Below are 6,003 nucleotides of genomic sequence, written 5' to 3' on the forward strand. Positions count from 1 at the left end.
TTTAATTTTTTGAGGCATCTCCATACAGTTTTCCATAATGGCTGGACTAATTTACATTCTCACCAACATTGTTCAAGGGTACCTTTTTCCCCACATACTTGCCAACACTTGTTGTTTTGCTTTTGAAAATAACCAGTCTAACAGGTATGAGGTCATATCTTGATATGGTTTGGCCGCGTCCCCACACAAATCTCATCTTGAACTGTAGCTCCCATAATTCCCATGTATTCTGGGAGGGATCCAGTGCGAGGTAATTGAATCATGGGGGTGATTTCCCCCATACTGTTCTCGAGGTAGTGAATAAGTCTCATGAGATCTGACGACTTTATAAAGGGTTTCCCCTTTCACTTGGCTCTCATTCTCTCTCCTGCCTACTACCATGTAAGACGTGCCTTTTGCCCTCCACCATGATTGTGAGGCCTCCCCAGCCACCTGGAACTGTAAGTCTATTAAACCTCTTTTTCTTTATACATTACCCAGTCTTGGGAATGTCTTTATCAGCAGTGTGAAAATGGACTAATACATATCTCATTGTAGTTTTTATTTATATTTATCTGATGATTAGTGATATTGAGCACATTTACATATACCTGTTGGCCATTTGTATGTCTTCTTTGGAGAAATGTTTATTTAGGTCTTTGTCCTTTAAAAAACGAGGTTATTTTGGATTTTTCTTTGGTTTGGTGAGGTTTTCTGTCTTTGGCTATTGAATTATTTGAGTTCCTTATATATTTTGGATATGAACCCATAAACAGGGGTATGTTATGCAAATATTTTGTCCCAATCCACAGGTTGTCTCTTCCCTCTGTTGATTGTTTCCTTTCCTGTGCAGAAGCTTTTTAGTTTGATGTAGTCCCATTTGTCTATTTTTGCTTTTGTTGCCTGTGCTTTGAGGGTCATATCCAAAAATCATTGCCCAGGCCAGTGTCATGGAGCTATTTGTTTATGTTTTTCTTCAAGTAGTTTTAAAGTTTTAGGTCTCATATTCAAGTCTTTAATTGATTTAATCGATTTTGAGTTGATTTTCATATGTATTGTGATATGAGGGTCCAATTTCATTCTGCATGTGAAAATTCCATTTTCTCAATGCCACGTATTGAAAACTGTCCTTTACTCACTGTGTGTTTTGGGCATCTTTGTTGAAAATTAATTGATTATAAATGTATAGGCTTATATCTGGGCTCTCTGTTTTGTTGCATTGGTTATTGCATCTATTTTTATGGCAGTGCCATGCTATTTTGATTAGTAAAGCTTTGTAATATATTTTGAAATCAGGTAGTATGATGCTTTCAGCTTTTTTTCCCTCAAGATTGTTTTAGTTTATTTGGGTCTTTTGTAGTTCTATACAAATTTTAGAATTAATTTTTTATTTCTGCAAAATATTTCATTGGAATTTTGATGGGGATTACATGGACTCTGTAGAGCACCTTGGGTAGTATGGACATTTTCACAATATTAATTCTTCCAGTGCATGTACAAAGGATGGCTTTCCATTTATTTGTGCCTTCTTCAATTTCTTTCATAAATGTCATACATAGTTTCTGGTGCATAGATCTTTCACTTCATTGGTTAAATTTATTCCTTAATATTGTATTGTTTTTGATACTATTGTAAATGGAAAGTTTAACATTTCTTTTTCTAGGTAGTTTGTTCTTAGTGTATGGAAACACAACTGATTTTTGCATGTAAATTTTGAATCCTGCAACTTTACTAAATTTGCTTATTTGTTCTAACAGGTTTGTGGTGGCGTATCTAGGTTTTCTATATGTGAGATTATGTCGTCTGCAAACATACCATTTTACTTTTTTCTCCATGATTCAGATAGATATCTTTTATATCTTTTCTTACTTAATTGCTCAGGCTAGAACTTACAATACCATGTTGAACAAAAGTGGTAAGGTGGGAATCCTTGTCTTGTTACTGATGTTAGAGGGAAAGCCTTCAATATTCACCATTGAGGATGATATTATCTGTGGGTTCATCATATATGGGCTTTACTACGTTGAGGTACATTCCTTCTGTACCTAATTTATAGAGAAGTTTTTTTTTACCATTAAAAAATATCAAATTTTGTCAAATTTTTTTTTTGCCAGTATTGAGATAATGATCTGATTTTTTTTTTTTTTTGACAGAGTCTTGCTCTGTCACCCAGGCTGGAGTGCAGTGGTGCGATCTCGGCTCACTGCAACCTCTGCCTCCCCGGTTCAAGCAATTCTCCTGCCCCAGCCTCCCAAGTAGCTGGGACTACAGGCACGACCCACCATGCCAGGCTAATTTTTTGTATTTTTAGTAAAGATGGGGTTTCACAGTGTTAGCCAGGATGGTCTTGATCTCCTGACCTCATGATCCACCTGCCTCGGCCTCCCAAAGTGCTGGGATTACAGGCGTGAGGTGATCTGATTTTTATTCTTCATTCTGTTAATGGGCATATCTTAGTACTGATTTATATATGTTGAATCACCCTTGCATGCCAGGGATATATTCCATTTCATTGTGGTGTATGATCTTTTTGATGTGTTATTGAGTTCAGATGGCTAGTATTTTGTTGAGGATTTTGACTGTAATTTTCTTTTCTTATAGTGTTCTTTCTGGTTTTGGTATCAGGGTAATACTGGCCTTATAAAATGAATTTATAAGTGTCGCCTCATCTTCAATTTGTTGAAAGAATTTGAAAAGGGTTGACATTAATTCTGTTTTAAATGTTTGGTAGAATTCACAAGTGAATCCATCTGACTCTGTGCTTTTCTTTTTTGGGATATTCTGATGACTGATTCAATCTCCTTATTCATTATTGGTCTGTTTTCTATTTCTTTATGATTCAGTCTTTGTAGGTTGTATGTTTTTAAGAGTTTATTTCTTCTAGGTTATGCAATTTGTTGGTGTATAATTATTTATAGTAGTCTCTTATAATCCTTTGTATTACTGTGGCATAAGTTGTAGTGTCTCTTCTCTCAATTATAATTTTCTTTTTTTGAGCTGGAGTCTTGCTCTGTCATCCAGGCTGGAGTGCAGTGGTGTGATCTCAGCTCACTGCAACCTCTGCTTCCTGGGTTCAAACAACCTCTGCCTCCTGGGTTCAAGCAATTCTCCTTCTCTTGCCTCAGCCTCCTGAGTACCTGGGATTACAAGTGCCTGGCACCACGCCTAGCTATTTTTTTTTTTTTTTTGTATCTTTTAGTAGAGGCAGGATTTCATCATGTTGGCCAGGCTGGCTTCAAACTCCTGACCTCGAGTGATCCACCCACCTTGGCCTCCCAAAGTGCTAGGATTATAGGCGTGAACCACTGTGCCTGGCCTCATTTCTAATTGTTAAATTTGTGTTTTCTCTCTTTTTCCTTGGTAATTCTAATTAAAATTTGCCAGTTTTGTTTTACCTTTTGTTTTTTTAAAAAATGACTTTTTATTTTTATTAAACTTTTGTTCTTCTAGTCTCTGTTTCATTTATTGCTGCTTTAATTTTTATTTCCTTCCTTCTGCTGACTTCGGGCTTACTATGTTCTTAGTTTTCTAATTCCTTGAGATTTAAATTTGTGTATTTTAGAGCTTTCTTTTTCTCACATAGGTGTTTATCACGATAAACTCCCCTCTTCGAACTTATTTTGCTACATCCCATAAGTTGGCATGTTGTGTTTCAATTTTCATTTGTCTAAAAGTATTCTTTGATTTACCCTTTGCTTTCTTCTTTAACCTATTTGTTGTCCTGGAACATATTTGTGAAAATTCAAACTCTTCTCTTGACATTGACTTTTAGTTTCATATCAAAAAAGATAGTTGATATAAGCTTTTATTCTAGAGTTTAAAGTGATTTACACACCGCCATTAAAGTAGTAGACTATTCTGAATTAACTATATACTTACCTTTACCAGTGGGTTTTATATTTTCTTATGTTTTCATGTTACTAGTTAGCATTTTTTAGTTTCAACTTGAAGAACTCCCTTTAACATTATTTTGTAAGGCAGATACAGTGGCAATTAACTTCCTCACCTTTGATTTGTCTGGGAAAGTATCTCTCTTTCACTTCTGAAGTAAAACGTTGTTGGGTATAGTACTCTTAGTTGACAGGTGTTTTTTTTTTTTTGTTTGTTTTTTTTTTTTTTTTTTTTTTCTTTTCAGCACTTTAAAATGTTATCCCACTCTCTCCAAGCCTGCAATATTTCTGCTGAGAAATTCACTAATAGCCTTATGGAGGTTCTCCTTCTATGTGATCAGTTCCTTTTCTCTTGCTGGCTACTTTCAAAATTCTGTCTTTAACTTTTGATCATTTAATTATAATGTGCCTCAGTAAATATTATTTGTGTTGATATAGTTTGGCAGCTTTGAACTTCATGAACCTAAATGTCTATATCCCTCTCAAGATTTGGGAAGTGTTCAGTCACTATTTCTTTAAATAAGTTTTCTGCCCCTACCTCTTCTTCTTAGATTTCTGCAATATATATATATATTATAAAAAATATATATATATTATAAAATATATATAATATAAAATATATATATTATATAGGTTTGCTTGATGGTGTCTCATAAATCTCATAGGCTCACAGGCTTTCCCCATTCTTTTTTTTTTTTTTGAGATGGAGTCTCACTCTGTCGCCCAGGCTGGAGTGCAGTGGCACAATCTTGGCTCACAGCAAGCTCTGCCTCCCGGGTTCATGCCATTCTCCTGCCTCAGCCTCCCGAGTAGCTGGGACTACAGGCGCCCACCACACCCAGCTAATTTTTTGTATTTTTTTAAGTAGAGAAGGGGTTTCATCGTGGTCTCAATCTTCTGACCTCGTGATCCACCTGCCTCAGCCTCCCAAAGTGCGGGATTACAGGTGTGAGCCACTGCGCCTGGCCTCCCCATTCTTTTTTATTCTTTTTTTCTTTTGTCATCTCTGACCGAATAATTTCAAATGATCTGGCTTTGAATTCATGGATTCTTTCTTTTACGTGGTGGAATCTGCTGTCGAAGCTCTCTATTGCATTTTTCATTTCTCCTATTGTATTCTTCCCCTCCAGATTTTGTGTTTGGTTCTCTTTAATAATTTCTATCTTTTGTTGAACTTCTTATTTTGTTTATGTATTCATTTCCTGATTTCATTGAGTTGTTTTTTTGTAGCTCACTGAGCCCTTTAAAACAATTATTTTCAGTTCTTTGTCAAACCGTTTTGAGATATCCATTTCTATAGGGTCAGTTAATGGAATATTATTGAGTTTCTTTGGTGATGTTTTCGTTCACTGATTTTTCACATTTCTTGAAGTCTTGCATTGCTGTATTCACATGTGAAGAAGCAGTGACCTCATCCAGTCTTTACTGACTGGTTTTAGAAGAGAAAGACCTTCACCAGTCAGCCCAACTAGCAATTCGGGGGTCTCTCAGACATTTTCATTGATACACTCTAGTCCTCTTGTTCTCTCTTGAGGAGAAGGTCTTAGGAATTTATGCCTTCTTTCGATTATGCAAAGGCAGGCTGGGTGCTGAGAGTGTCCTGTTTATTTTTCCCAGGGCAGTTCTCTAAAGTATGCAAGGTTAAATGCCTTTTCTCAATCTAGCAGGGTTGAGACAGCTGTCTATCTGTGCTTGTGCATGACCTGCAGATGCTTGAGTGTGCTATCAGTGGGAATGCACTCAGGGTATCAGCTGTGGGAAAAGAAGGGCACGCAGAATACTGGGTGAGTGCATAAGTTAGTTGGGGAAATCTCCAGGTGCTATGTCCTAACTACATTCATGGGTAGGCCTCTTTCTGGAGAAGAATGTGAGGTAGTTAGTAGAAACAACAGCCTTTTGTTGAGTTCTGTGTCCCAGATGGTTTGAGCCCCTGTCTCTTATTGTTGCTTTTATCTTGTCCCAGATTATTCAGCTGTGCCAATCCGCTTCGTGTTCTGGATGAGAAAAAAAGAAGTGGACCTCTTGGACAGCATCCCACATGGTTGGGGAAAACAGGCACTCACTATGCTTTCACTTTCCCCTGTGGGAGAAACTACAGGCCAAGGAGTTCTCTTGGCACTGAGCTGTGATGCTT

The sequence above is a fragment of the Symphalangus syndactylus genome, chromosome 9 (assembly GCF_028878055.3).
Source record: "Symphalangus syndactylus isolate Jambi chromosome 9, NHGRI_mSymSyn1-v2.1_pri, whole genome shotgun sequence".
NCBI lineage: Eukaryota > Metazoa > Chordata > Mammalia > Primates > Hylobatidae > Symphalangus > Symphalangus syndactylus.